The 14,079-nt window shown below is 38.6% G+C and overlaps 1 protein-coding gene across 1 annotated transcript in view; it reads right to left on the bottom strand.

Moving 5' to 3' along the window:
• The window catches only part of NTNG1 (netrin G1), a 360,887-nt gene that overhangs the window by 333,397 nt on the left and 13,411 nt on the right, over window positions 1-14,079 (bottom strand). The gene's annotated exons all lie outside the window — the stretch shown is intronic.

Below are 14,079 nucleotides of genomic sequence, written 5' to 3'. Positions count from 1 at the left end.
TTTTTAAGATTTTATTATTATTGGAAAGCCGGATATACAGAGAAGAGGAGAGACAGAGAGGAAGATCTTCCATCCAATGTTTCACTCCCCAAGTGAGCCGCAACGGGCTGGTGCGCCGATCCGAAGCTGGGAACCAGGAACCTCTTCCCAGTCTCCCATGCAGGTGCAGGGTCCCAAGCCGTCCTCGACTGCTTTCCCAGGCCACAAGCAGGGAGCTGGATGGGAAGTGGAGCTGCCGGGATTAGAACCGGTGCTCATATGGGATCTTGGGCGTTCAAGGCGAGGACTTCAGCCGCTAGGCCACGCCGCCGGGCCCAATGGTGCATTTTTAAAAAAGAATTTTATTTATTTTTATTGGAAAGTCAAACACACAGAGCAAGAGACAGGACCCAAAGCCAGGAGCCTCCTCGTGGTCTCCCACACACAGGTGCATGGTTCCAAGACTTTGGGCCTTTCTTGTCTGCTTTCCTAGACAACAAGCAGGGAGCTGGATGGGAAGCAGGCCTGCTGGGATTAGAACTGGCGCCCATATGGGATCCTGGCATGTGCAAGGCAAGGACCTCAGCTGCTAGGCCACCACACTGGGCCCTGATGCATCTTTTAATGGTGTTTCTCCTCCTGTCTTGATCTCCAAGAATATATGCCTGACTTGCACATCTCTGTATCCCTAGCTGAGTACCTTGCGCAAAATAAGTTCTTAATGAGTAAATTAGTAACACTTGCTACTTTTATCACCCACTGTCTTGTAATTGAAGTTCTACAGGACTATATCAGTTTCTCCCTTCTGTGTGATGCTTGTTTCAAAATGTGGCATGAATTCTGCACAAAATCAGGTTATAATATCAAGGTCAACCTAGGAACCAGCAAACACAGGACATCTGCCAAGCTGCAGGTGGAGTAAGATAAACCCAAGCCAGGTCACCCCTCTTTAACTCATCATACAAGGATAGATGTATAGCTACCTTGATAATGTGACTTGCTGGTGTCTCTAATTGGATACCAGTCCAAATATCATATGGAATGAAAAAAAATTGCACTGAGAGCAAATAGAAATTATGGAGGTAAGGTGTCATTTGTTAATTAGTGAAAAGTGTAGTGGAAATTCTTTTGAGGTGGGAGAGGACACAGATAATATGGCAGCCAGGAAAACTGATTTAGAATCCACATTCCATTTCCTATAAAGGAATTTCTCTCATCGACACTAAGCCTGCAAGTGAGCCAACACATTGAGTCTGTTCCAATATGTTATTCATGAAATTAGCTTTTATTTATTTGCAGTTATTTTGTTAACGGTATTTGTTTTCTGAAAGTTATTTTTAGGAATGTCTGGTACAATTATTAAAATGCTGAGCCATTAAAATCTCAGTGCAAATGCCATTGCATCCATGAGTGATTATTCTAATACTGTATTATTTAGAATACATTTCATTTACTTTAAAACCAAACTTGTGAAATTAGTTTGAATTCAAATACCAGGCTTAGAGCCTGAGCCTTATAAATAGTTAGCTTATTAGATAGCATTAGTAACATAGGGAAAGCCAGCAGTTCACAGGAAGGTTAACTGACAAAACGAAACACAGAATACATCTTCAAAGCAGAAAATGAGAACCGGAAAGGATTGAACCTGTTAGCAACAGAAGCAATAAGCACAATGATAATGGTAATTAATAGGGTAATTAATATTTGTTGAGTAATTGTTATTATTGCCAGGCACTGTGCTAAGTACATTGTTTCTTTCTCCTTAGAACAAAAACGTGAAACAGCATGATGAAGTTTGAACGTGACACATAAGACTTGTTGAAACCAGACAAAATGTATTCTGAAGCGTGTACTTTCTTACATTAGACATTCCACTCTGGATAATCCAACAATTCTAGAAACTTCTTTAGAAAAGACTGTCGGCCCTTTGTTTGGAGAGGCATAAAGTTCTGTTACTCCTAAGGTAGCCAAAATTCCCCAAAACAAATATGCAAACACATAGAATGTGGGTCTATCTCCTTCACCTGTCAAGTGAAGTTAAAATTTCCTTGCTGTGGTCTTAATTGAAAATGGAACCCTTCCCTTGATGTCTGGATTTATTACCGTTACAGATCATCCTCAGGTTTTTATCCACAAGACAAGTCAAGTCATTCCAGTGATGGATGAGCCAATATTTATATATCATCTTGCAAAGTAAGCAGGGAGATTTCCAGTTTAAAGGAACTATAAGGTTACTGTAATATTCCGGTAATGAAGACAATGAATTTTCAGGGACTACAAACACATATTACACACACACACACAAGCGCACATTGCTAAATATTAAACACATGGGGTTTTTTTTTTTAGATTTATTTATTTATATTGGAAAGACAGATTTACAGATAGGACAGACACAGAGAGAAGGATTGTCTGTCCACAGGGTCATCCCCAAAAGGCCACAATGGCTGGAGATGAATCAATCTGAAGCCAAGAGCCAGGAGCCTCCTCCAGGTCTCCCATGCAGGTGCAGGGTCAAAGTTTTGAGTCATCCTCTACTGCTTTCCCAGACCACAAGCAGGCAGCTGGATTTCAAATGGAGTAGCCAGGAGGCCACTGGCATTTGGAGATGGAGAATTAGCCAAAGAAGCTATCGCACTGGGCTCTACTAAGTTTTTAAAACTGATTTTCAGCTGCCAGTGCAGTAGCAGAGCAGGCTGATCTCATTCTGACTAGTTCACTTCTGAGTTGGATCCCTACTTATGGCCTAGAAAATGTAGAGGGGGATGGCCAAAGGCCTTGTGCCCCTGTAACTACGTTCTGGTAAGTAAACTTCTGGTTCCTGGCTTCAGATCAGCTCAGCTCCAGCCTTCAGGCCACTTGGGGAGTACCAATGGATGGAAGATTTCTCTTTCCCTCTCTCTCTCTCTGTAACTCTTATTTTCATGTAAAAATAAATACATCTTCAACACAAACAAAAAAACCTTGAGTTTCATATCAGTTGTGTAGTGTAGAGCACATCTTCCATGTCACTATTAAAACTTGTTGTTTCCTATGTAAAGTTACAATCAAGCAAAGCAGTCTATACTTTAGCTCAATGTTTGTGTGTCTAAATTTCATTCTTCTTCCTGCTGACTCAACATTTTGGGTATTTGTTAGTGATGCTCATACAACTTACCAGTGATTTACTATTGAATAATTAAAACAAAGATTATAGAGTAAGCACCAGAACATAGTTTTATTAAAAGCCCTGAATTCATTACGGTTGCTATCATGAATTATACAACCTAATGAGTGTCTGACAGGTAAAGAAATAAAAGGAACACAAATCCCAAAACATTTATTTAACACAAAAGAAACAAGGCCAGTAAATGAGATTTTTTTAAAAAAAAAAAAAAAGAAAGAAATCTATCAGGGTCTTTGTAAATTGTGGGTAGAAATGCAAAGTGGAGCAATCACATTTGCTGAAAATGTGAAAATACCCAAAAAGTACAATACAACATACTGACTTTGGGACACACACTTTGAAAGAAAGAAAAGAAGGAAAGAAAACTCTTGCTCCTATGTCCCAGGAGATCGGTATAAGGATCTTTCTCACACGGTGGGTTAATATGGGAAACAAACAAAAACAAGAATCCACAAAAACTTCTTAAATTCATACTTAAGAGGAATGTCTTTATCCAACAGCAAATGGGAATATAGAAATAATGTTAACATTAGTAAGCTGAGATATACACATAAAATGATGTTAAAATTAAAAAGCAAATTAAAGAATTATTTATTTTTAGGATAGTTACCATTTTTAAAATTCAAAGGAAAAATTTTGTATTCTTTATGACCATATAAGCTTGGTATAAGAAATATAAAGATGTAAATCAGATGGAAATACCCAAAATTCAAAATTCTAGATTCTCTTGGGAAGAGGAGGACAGGCAATAGATCAAGGGGTGGGGAATAAGGTGATTTCAATTTTGTCATAAATGTTTGTTCAATTTTTTGAATGTTAAAAATATAATACGAATATATCTACATATATATGTTGGATTTTCCATATCTTTTGAAGACCTGCTCCTCTTTTACTGCTTTCTCTTACATCCTTACAGAATCATTTCACATCCAGCTTTCACTAACAGCTTCCTAAAAGGCATGTCCAAATGGATTGCTTTTAGGTATAAAAATTTGCTTTGGAAGAATAATCAACAATTATTTATGCATCGGGGGGCATTAAATAGACTATTATACAACACCTCTGTGGTCAATAAAATTTACTAGCTAAAAATACAAACTTCTGAATCGAATAACAACAAAAAATATGTGCATATATAATGTTACCCTTTCAATTTAGTGGTGGCTTTAGCATTCATCATTTATGTGTATATATGCTACCAACCTACTTTTAAAGCATTTTAGGGGTAGGCGTTGTAGCACAGCAGACTAAGATGTTGGTTGGGATTCCCTCATTCCATACCATAGTGCCAGTTTGTGTCCTGACTACTCTGCTTCAAATTAGCTTCCCACTAATGTTTCGTGGAGGCAACAAATTATGGTTCAAGTACTTGAGCCCCTGTCACCCTGTGGGAAACCTGGATTGAATTCTAGGCTTCTAGCTTTAGCCTGGCTGTGTGACAGCTGGGGTAGGCAGCCAGCAAAGAGATGATCTCTCAATATCTTTTGAATATCTCACTATCTTTCTCTGACACTGTGCCTTTCAAGCAGACAAAAATGAACAACCATGGTTTAAAAGGATTTGTGAAAAATAAACTGTTTTTTAATCAAGTTAAAAAATACATTGTTATGATATTCTTCAATATCAAGCATCTCTAGCACTTATAGTGCACCTAAAGAATTTTATTTTAACAATTATCTTTGACATGACTATTATGGCTGAATTAACATGTCCTTATTTTAACATGTTATTTATTTATTTAGCAAATATTTATTGATCTCTTAACGAAGAGGAAGATACAGAGAGTGTGGATAGAAACCAAGGGTGGACACAAACTTAGTTTCCTGGGGAACATAAGGAGAGCACAGCCAGGGAAAACTGAGCAATATGGAAAGAATTAGGGCACACATTAGAGAGGAGGCATGACCAGATTTGAAAGGATCTTTTAGGCAACACGGTGGGATGTGGTTTCATTCTTTAATGAGGATATTTCCTTTTTCCATAGGAGGAAGTGGAAAAAAGGAGAGGATCTGAATGTCCTGGGTTTTTTAAATTATATAATTACTTTTAAAATTATATCAACTTCAAAATAGAAGAATTTAAAGTTGTAAAAATAAATATAAACTTGATAATACGACAGGACTTGTAAGCTGAGAGATTAATTGGGAGCCCAGTGGAAATCCATCCCAGAGAAGATGCTGTCTGAGCGGGAACTGACCATGCAGTGAAGAAAGGAAAAGAGGTTGGAACTGCAGCACAATGTGAATCTCACCAGCAGGACTTGCTGGCTTGTGCCTTAAGGGCTGTGGAGGAGGTAAAAGGCATTTCTGAGCTTTTTTTTTTTTTTCTTGAGCAGCTAGATGAATTTAATTTGTCATCTTTAGATACTGGAAGGACTGGGAGGACTGGAAGCAGAATCAATTCTGGGAAAGAAATTTAGTTCTATGTCCAACACACTGTGTTTGAAATGGCTACTGGATATCCAAGTGGACAGCAGGTAGGCAGTTGTCTATATGGTAACAGCTGTTATTGATACTATATTCAAACAAACAAACACAAAAGCATCAAGCTAACCACTTTTCTCAACACCTCACCCATAGAAAAATTCTTTTGTTAACTAGCCAACAGTTGCTGATTTATTCTGGTTTAAGATGGTGAATGCAATATGTACTCTGTTCTCTATGATTTTTTACAGCTTATTTCCATTTATATGAACACATTAATGGAAAAGAAAGCAAGAACGGAAGCACATACTGTTGATTGGTTCTCTTATCCTTGAATGAAGGCACTCATCCTATAATGTGTATTTCTAACATTCCACATACTATTTACGGAATCCAATTTTCTGAGGTTATTTCAGATAAAAGCCTTCTTAAATAGCAAAATCACCAAAAGGTAACTCACAGTCAAAATCATAAGTGTAATTTAAAAAAAAAAATCCACTACAGTTGTATTCCACTGCTACAAACAAAATTAGTAGGAATAGATTAGTTTAGGAGTGGGATATGCCTGTTAGTGATTGGGCTTAGATCCTGTTCCCACTATTTAGTTGGAAAAATTTTTTAACCTCATGCCTCAATTATTTCACCTGGTAAATAAAGATAATGATGGGGTCAAGAATTGAAAGAATTAATTCAGCACAAGCATCTAATACAGTGCATTGCACCATGTAAGTTCTTCATAAATATCAGCTACAAATATTACTTGCAAAAACAGAGCACAGGTTCATTCAGGAAAAAGACATTAAACACTGTTATACATGTTGTACTGAGCTACACAGTATAAAAGCAGAGATAATTGTAATGACAGACACATTTCTGAGAATGCTCCTTAATATCTTGTGTAAGATTCATCTTTCAAAACTCAGAGATCAAAATCCATATGGAATGGTTAGATATTAACAACCAACAACAGCTGGTCTGACCACCAGCTTGTTTTCTCTTCTGTAATTTGTGCATACTACAAATGTTGGACTCTTCTCTCCCTTGACAGAACTTGAGCATGGTCCGTAATGTGAATGGTATCAACCAATTCTGACACAAAGTAGCCCAAACAGTGTATAAATGTATGTATAAATGCCTGTATTATGAGACAGTGAAAAAAAGGTTCCCATCCACTTACTCCTTCCCTAATCACGCCCAATAGTTAAGGTTAGACCAGACCAAACCTGGAACTTGGAAACTTAGTCCAGGGCTCCCAAACAAGCAGAAGGGATCCAACTACTTGAGCCATCACCACTGCTTCTAGGATCTTCACTAGCAGTAAAGATGTAGAGTTGGACGTTAAATCCAGTTACTCCTACATAAGAGACATATGTTAAAATGTTTGAATTTCACTTTCAGAAAGATTGAGGACCTCTGGGATAACCTTCATGTAACCCTCAAATTTCAGCTCTTCTCTAGCAGACAAGTTACCGTTTTACATTTCTCCTACCCATGTCTTCAGGATCCTATGTGTGCACTGTCCTTCTCTGACATATAGAATTATTTTCCTAGAACAGTTTTCTGACTTCTCACAGGTTTCATATTCCTCACACTTGTCCAATCTTTTCGACCAGTTTATAAATTATTCTCTTACACAAACCAATTTATAAGAACCATGACAACATTGCTGAGATTTAATTTTAGTCCGTGCTTGAAAGTTATTGGGAAGTGGATTTGATTTCTTCATTTTATCATTTCCAAAAAGAAAAGGGAGAAATAGGAAAAAACACAAAGATATGTGTGATGGTGAAAAATCACTGTGCAGGTGTGACCTGGTGATGATGTCAGCACCCAAACCTCTCAATGGGCATCAAGCCTCTGGAACAAAAGGGCAATTTCTTTGTTCTAGAGCAATCCCCTGCTCACTTCTTCATTTAATATTTCAGAAGTCAGCTTCAAAGTAGGTCAAAGAGTGAAAACCAATTCTGGTTTCTTCCTCAGCTCACATCTTTAATTTTCATGGGACAGATGCTATGTGAATCCATCTATTCCCAGCAAGACAAGAAGAAACTTACAACCTGCCAATCTCAATAAGTTCTTTTCCCCTATCCTACTTGTGAAACAACTTTCATCATTTTTTCCTAAGGTAAGAAAGACAATTCTGAAATTTAAAAATGGCACCTGAGGAATCAGTCTGCCTATTGGTCTGGTGAAATAACCCAAAGCAGATTTCACACCTTCAGCTCTAAACAAAGAATATATTTCAAAAGGCAGCTGCCTGCAAAAGGGCTGATTCTCAGTGGAAACAGACAATCTGCTTAAGGAAAAATGACAAAATGTGTACCTTAGGAAGAAAAGATACAGAAGTCAGCTTTTAGATATATCCTCCCTAGCCCAGGGATGATGGCTCTTGCTTCCGAAAGCTGGCCAGAAACACTGGACATTTGCACAACAGTACAGTCATGGAAATGTCTCTGACAAATCTGCTCTTCTGGCAATATGAATCTTCATATTTTGAACTGATTAAACTGACAGAAATTGGAGTTCATGTAAAAGACCCACATTCACAGACAGATATACAAATAGCTGCACTATGTCTATACATACGTGTTTTGTGTCTTTAGTAGATCATTGTTGCTTTTAGTAAAAAAAAAAAAAAAAAAACAGTGAATGGACAAAGAGTACAAAGGAAAATAGTACTAGAGTCAGAAATAAATGTAAATGATCAAGAAACATTAGACCGGGCTCGGCGGTGTGGCCTAGCTGCCGAAGTCCTCGCCTTGAACGCGCCGGGATCCCATATGGGCGCCGGTTCTAATCCCGGCAGCTCCACTTCCCATCCAGCTCCCTGCTTGTGGCCTGGGAAAGCAGTTGAGGACGGCCCAATACATTGGGACCCTGCACCCGCGTGGGAGACCCGGAAGAGGTTCCTGGTTCCCGGCTTCAGATCGGCGCACACTGGCCATTGCGGCTCACTTGGGGAGTGAATCATCGGACGGAAGATCTTCCTCTCTGTCTCTCCTCCTCTCTCTGTATATCTGACTTTGTAATAAAATAAATAAATCTTAAAAAAAAAAAAAAAGAAAAGGCATCTTTAAAAAATTAAAAACACATCTTCAAAAAATTAAGTGCCAATTTTCTTTCTTAAAAATGTCCCTATATCAATGTCACATTTTTTAATTATAATTTTAGCATAAAAGGTATTGGGAATAAGTGCAATTTAATCAATATCCCTTTTAGCAAAGCACATGTCCCTGTTTATCTGCTAAGTCTCTCTATCTAGAAGAAATTTTAACTGGCATATTGTCCAGTATTGGTGTGAATCTAGTGTGTTACACGTTTTTATCACTTGTCCATGGAAGCATACACCACTAGCTAGCTTTCTGGTGGACAGTTTAGTAATGCCTTATAGAGCTTCAGTGTGTAAAATCCACGCAACCTAAATTTCCACATAAATGGAAGACTGATGAAGAAAGAATCCAAGTGTCAAACAGTGCATAAGGATATATCTCGAAAATATTATTGTTAAAAAGAGGGAGTCACGTAGTGACATAAGCAGAATTTTCTCATTTCATTCACAAACAATGGTATATAAAATTTATGGACCATGATCAGCATATTATTTTCAACTACTTCTTAAAACAAAGGACTATAAAGGAAGGAACGGTAACAGAGAACACAGCATACAGAAAGCACAGCTCCGCTTTTTGGGTATTATTCACTGTGTGTTTTGTTGAGTTACGGTATATAATCCATTTCTTACTAAAAGCAAGCTTTTTCTAAATGTTTATGTATTTATTGGAGAAGGAGAGAAACCTACAGAGAGACTGATAGAGCCTTCTCTTCTGCTTACTTCCCAAATGCCTGTAACAGCTGTGCTGCGCTGAAGCTGATGCTAAGAGCTTGGAGCTATAATCCAAGTCTCTTAATATGGGAACAGGGTTCCAATTACATGGACCATCACCACTACTTCACAGAGTATATGCTAGCAGGAAACATGCCAGGAGCAGGAGCTGGCTGTTGAGGCCCATGTGGGAGGCATCTTAACCCTTGTGCCATATGAAGGTTCTCAGTTGAAAAATATCAAAACAAGTTTTAAATTGTGTTCTGAGGAAGCCTGTAAGATGGTGTAGCAAGGTAATCCTCTGCATGTGGCACCAGCATCTCATATGGGTACCAGTTCAAGGCCTGGCTGCTCCACTTCTGATCCAGCTCCCTGCTTGAGGCCTGGGAAAGCAGCAGAGGATGGCCCAGGTCCTTGAGCCCCTGCACTCTGTGGGAGAACCGGAGCAAACTCCTAGCTCCCAGCTTTGGATCAGCCCACCTCTGGCTGTTAAGATCATTTACAGACTGAAACAGTGCATGGAAGGTCTTGCACTCTCTCTGTCTCTTTTTCTCTCTCTTTCAAGTAAAATAAATAAATCTTTCAAATAATCTGTATTCTTAGAATTCTAACTATGAATTACACAGAATCTGTTCTCTTTGTTACTATTACATTAACATGAGAATTGCAATTGTTATGTATTCGCTGTGACTCTGAAACTCTAATGCATTAATAAATTCCTTTAAAAGGAAAAAATAAAAATTTTAAAAGAAGAAAATGTATGTACGAAGCCATTTCTGTGATTGACAAGGTGTAATTTACTTATGTTCAGCTTACTGTTCCCAAAGTAGTCTCCTGGCCTTGCTCTTCATTACGTGATCAAAGCTGTTTGCTTCCACTTCCAGAATGATTTTTCAGATCCAAACAAAAGAGAGCAAAGCCCAGCGAGAGAGACCTGTGTAAGTCCTGCAGCACTTCCTATGCACGAATGCCCAAGTGCCTAAAGCATTTGGCACAGATTTCATCCTGAGCACACAGCAGCAAAGCCCTGCCCGTTAGCCTCCACTAAACATAACACAGTGAGCTCAATACACCCTCACCTAACACGAGAAGTGAGGTATGTGGGAGAATCTAAATATGCTGCTCGAATAAAGAAGACTATGCTGATCCATATTCATTACAGCTCTGTAACCAATGGAAAAATATGAAAATAGTATCAAGTTATCAAGGGGGAAAGGCAATTAGAATGCTATAGATCCATATAAATGAATATTTATGTTATTAAAATCATATTTTAAAGTATATTATAATGTAAATAAATGTGGAAAATGTAAGAGTAATTGGGAGAAAAAGATGAAAAACTGTATGTGTTATGACTCTAATTTTATTAAAAAATTATACATTTAGGGAGTGAGATGTATAAGAAACATGACAAAATGATTTAAATGTTATGGCTTTTGGTTTTACATAATTGTCAAATTATAATAAACAACAATGAGTCATATTAGAAAATATCTAAAAGGGTTAATTAGAACATAAGAAATTTCATCTTATACTGTCTAGACATATGTTTTAGCTATCAGAGCTCAGTATATGTTGCTTCTACCATCTCTCATTTATGGATTCATTCAATTTTGCAAAGGAATGGAAACGGGCTGAAAAAGAGATATCTTCCATTCATTAGTTCACTCTTCCATTCCTACAATATCCAAAGCTAAGCCATGCCAAAATCAGGATACAGGAATTTCATTCAGATCTCCCAGGTGAGTGGCAGAGACTCAGGTACTGCGACATTCATCTGCTGACTCCGCAAGTGTGTATTAACAGAAAGCTGGACGGGGAGGGAGGTTAAATTCAATCCTAAGCACTCAGGTACAGCATTCAGGTAACCAGAGTGGCAGCTTATCTTGTTGAACTATGATTTTTGCCCCTGCTATCTCTTTTTTGAGAACAGCATATAATCTGCCCAAATGGTAACTAATTTTTTCGAATTTCTCTAAAGTTACAAAAAATAAAGCAAACACTTGCTTTATATAAAGGATTCTCAAGAAATAGAAAGCAGTCTGGTAATAAAAATACCATATATAACCATTTAAGCAATTATAAGGTAAAATCATGTTGCTGTTTGTTGCTTAGGCTTATATTAAATGCTCAGAGGTTTTAAAAAGGGGGAAGTATCATGTGTAGGCTCTGCTGAATTCCTTATTGAATATATCAATAAGTATTGTGGTTCTTTTACATATAATCTCATTTAAAGAATCACAATCCAGTTAAAGAGCCAGAATATAGCAAACACATGAAAAAATAAGTATCTTTGTATATAAATCAGTAAGATATAATGAGATACAGTAGTGTGTTAAACAAGGATAAATACTGCATGAAGGTGCACCAAATAGTTCATGGAAAATGAAATCTATAAGTAAGTTTGTTTATGTGCAAAGAATTTTGAAACAAATATGCAGTTTTTTTAATATGTATTTCCATGAACTTTTCAAATATTTTTATACCTCAGTATATCTCTCTAGATATATAGATGTATAAAGATAGATAAGCAAGCTGACAGAGTTGAAAAGTGAAGAGAATGTTTTCAGCTTAAGTTAGCAAGAGGTTTATATAGAAAATAACTTGAACTAGACTTTGCAGAATGTGTAAAGTCAGGATGAAGAGAAGATCCCAAACTATTCCAAACCAAAGCAATGTCATCTGCTTATGCTTAGGGACACAGGATGGGATATGAGATGAGGGGCTTCTTGTGACACCAATCCTTAAATTCAGAGGAATATACCAGAACCAAGTGAAAAAAAGTAACCCAGAGAAACTACAGCAAGTCTCACAGAAATCTAGAGATTTTGCCCAAGAGACCTCAAATTGGTTTGGATTAGCTGGCATTTGAAAATATTGCTTCTCATATTTTTCAAGTGATTTTTTTTCTAGATTAATAGTAAGATTGGTACCTCTTGGGAAATTAAATAAGGCACCACAAAAGAGTCAATTGCATGGTCATTCTTATTTTGAAGTCCTACATTTTTGCATTAATCTAAAAGTTCATGGTTACTATAGCTCCATGTTCATGATCTTTCTTTGTCTTACTCAGCCCACTCTCCTAGCTATAAAAATAAGTATATTTACAAAATGGCTTTAAGAAGGCATTCTGGGGTGTAGCACATCATTGTGGTGTAGTCTGTGGTCCAACACCTGTGGTGTTAACATCCCATGTTGACATGTCATCCCACTGGGCTACTATTTAGACTACTGGTTGCTCCACTTCCAATCCAGCTCACTGCTAGTGTGCCTAGGAAGGAAGTTGAGGATGACCCAATTCCTTGGGTCTCTCTCCTTCTCTCTTTCCCTCTCTTTTCCCTCTCTGTATAACTCTGAATTCCAAACAAATAAATAAATCTTTTTTAAAAAGAGAGAGATTACACCATCATTCCCTCCATTCACCAGGCTACCAGGCTGTCATTTAAATGCTGCACCTGCATTTGTTTGGCCCATCAATTTTTAACACTAAACACTCAACTACCAGATGACATTTCCAAGTAACCCTTTAATATGCTACAAGATAATATTTAGCCTTTAAATTCTAGGTGCTGAGCTTACTTCTCTGTCATCCTGCCCCTGGATATATACCATTTTATATTAATTTTGTTTAGGAATTTACCTCCCTTGAGGGGAGTAAATATGTTCATTCTGTGCATAGAGGTCTGGCATAATGCTGTGAAGCAAACCAACAGGAACATTTGTGCACATGGAGAACACTATCTCAGATTATTGGATGACATGGGGTGGTTTCAGGCTTTACAAGCCTTGCAAAAATTTTGGACAGCTTCTTCCCAAGGTCTCTCCCATTAACCCTGATTGCTACCCTGCCTGTACAATTTCAACAGTAATCCAGTAGCTCCCTTCCATAAAGGCACTGCAGCCTTATACTTCTTGGAGATGCCACAGAGCTGGGCTAGACTCCAACACCATTTGGTGCTCTGGAGGACCAGGATAGATGTAAGATGGACTAGACTATGTCTCTGCCCCTACTGAGCCAATTGTAAGCTGTGTCTGGGTACGGACAGGCCTTGCCTGGGCTGAAACATGCAACAGTAAAAACCAGAATGGGTTGAAGGCCAGTCAGGAAAGGCCACTGTTCCTGCTAGGACAGGAGGTAGACTAAGTAGGGCTGGCTCACAGACCCACCACCAGTATGCATGAGATCTGGCATTGGGAGAGGTTCTGATGGAGGAGCCTGGGCAACTCCTCAGGCAGGAAACAGTCCCTGAAGGTGAAAGCAGGAACCACAACAGGGAGCAACCTAGACCAGGCCAGGGAAAGGTATCCACCGAGATACATTTGGCACAGGTTGGGGGCGGACCAGGCTGAACCAGTTCACATCACCCTCTAGCGAATCTGAGCACCAGAACAGTGTGGGTCAGGGCAGGTTAGCTTGCAACACATATCAGTAGACATCACGACTAGGATTGGTTGCCTGCTGGGCTGGGCTAGACTGTAACCCTCACCAACGTCAGCCTGACTTGGGGGTGGACCGGGCCTGGCCAAGCTTCAGCACCCACTGGCAAATGATGAGGCAAGGCAGGCCGTGCCAGACTGGGCTGCAACATTCAACCAGCACATGTTGGAACTGGGTGGGAGTGGGGTAACCTGGTAGGGGGACTATGGAAGGCTCCCCTGCTGGAACACCTCTCCCACTGGAGAGTGTG

The sequence above is a fragment of the Ochotona princeps genome, chromosome 2 (assembly GCF_030435755.1).
Source record: "Ochotona princeps isolate mOchPri1 chromosome 2, mOchPri1.hap1, whole genome shotgun sequence".
Taxonomy (NCBI): Eukaryota; Metazoa; Chordata; class Mammalia; order Lagomorpha; family Ochotonidae; genus Ochotona; species Ochotona princeps.
The sequence above is the reverse complement of the archived record's forward strand: the minus strand, read 5'-3'. Positions and strand labels throughout refer to the sequence as shown.